We start from the raw sequence: 1,557 nt of genomic DNA on the forward strand, positions 1-1,557 counted from the left end.
TTTTGGAGCACTTTCCAAAGTTACTTATGAGCTCTTTCTGTAAGCGTCAGAGACTCCCTTGTAAGACAGATAGTGACCAGAGGTAGGCAATTAACCAAACTTGATTTATGGGCTCTTTGTTTAGGCACCGGGGACCCTCTCCCACATTCAGGTCTTGGGTTGAAAGCACAGTTTCAAGGCTTTCTTTCCCAGATAGTGGAAATGTTACATAGAATTTCAAGGACTTTCTTTCTTGCTAATATAGTGTTTCTTGTGATATTGAAACACCTGGTAATATATCAGAACAGGCTTAGGACTGCTGAGTTAGCATGTGAGACTTGTCTCCTTCCTCCTCCCTGCCTCGGTTTACTATTTATTCTACCTAATTGGTAAAAGGTGTTTCCTGGCAACCAGGGTGATAAATGCTGGCCAGTGACAGTATTGCAGTCTCAGAGTTCTTCCTATGCTGTCTCCCGTTTCATTGTTTGGAGAAACATGTATTCAGATCCTTTGTTCATTTTTTAAAAATTTTTAATACGTTTATTGATTTTAGAGGAAGGAAGGGAGTGAGAGAGAGAGAGAGGGAGAGAGAGATACACATCTATGTGAGAGAATAACATAGAGTGATTGCCTCCCATTCACACCCTGACCAGGGATCACACCTGCAACCTAGACGTGTGCCCTGGCCAGGAATCCAACCCTCCCCTCAACCTTTCGGTGTAAAGGGATGATGCTCCAACCACTGAACCACACCAGCCAGGGCTCCTTTGTCTGTTTTTAATTGGGTTATTGTCTTTCTAAATTAAGTTGTAAGTGTTCATTATATATCCTAGGTATAAATTCCTTATCAGATACATGTTAACCAATATTTCTCCCATACTATAGGCTGCATTTTCATTTTCTTATTGTTCTTGGAAGCACAAAAGGTTTTATTTTGATGAAGTCCAACTTATTTTGCTTTTGTTGTGTGTGCTGTGGGTGTGATATATTAAAAATCATTGCTTAATCCAAACTCACAAAGATTATATTACCTGTTTTAGTTTGAAATTATTTTGTAGTTTTAAACAAGTATTTCTTGAAAAACATTGAGACCTCAGAGTAGGTTTTCCAGACAAATACAGTACTGCCAGTTACATTTGAATTTCAGATAGTGAATGAGATAAATAGCGAATACTTGTATTGTATCACTATATGCAAATTGCATGGGCTAGTTACACTAATAAACTACTCATTTCCTGCCTTACATTCACATTAACAGCCATTCAGTGTTATTTGCTAATTCTGGCAGCCCCCGTCTCCCCCGGGCGACATATCCCACCTGTTCACAGGGATCCCTATGGCCTCCCTTAATGCTTTTATTTTTGTATTGTGGTAAAATACACATGGTATAAACTGAGCATTTTAACCACTTTAAAGTCAGCTTAGGTCTTGAGTAACACGCTGAACAAATGAAGGCCCTGCCCCAGTTTCCTAGCAACGGGGCCAAGCCCTAGGTCGCGGGCGTGCTCAAGTCACGTGGTGCCGCCGTCCGGGCTACGGTAGCGCGAGCTTCCCAGGGCTAGCGCGTGTGTACGTGCG

Source organism: Phyllostomus discolor, chromosome 8, assembly GCF_004126475.2.
Source record: "Phyllostomus discolor isolate MPI-MPIP mPhyDis1 chromosome 8, mPhyDis1.pri.v3, whole genome shotgun sequence".
NCBI classification, from domain to species: Eukaryota; Metazoa; Chordata; class Mammalia; order Chiroptera; family Phyllostomidae; genus Phyllostomus; species Phyllostomus discolor.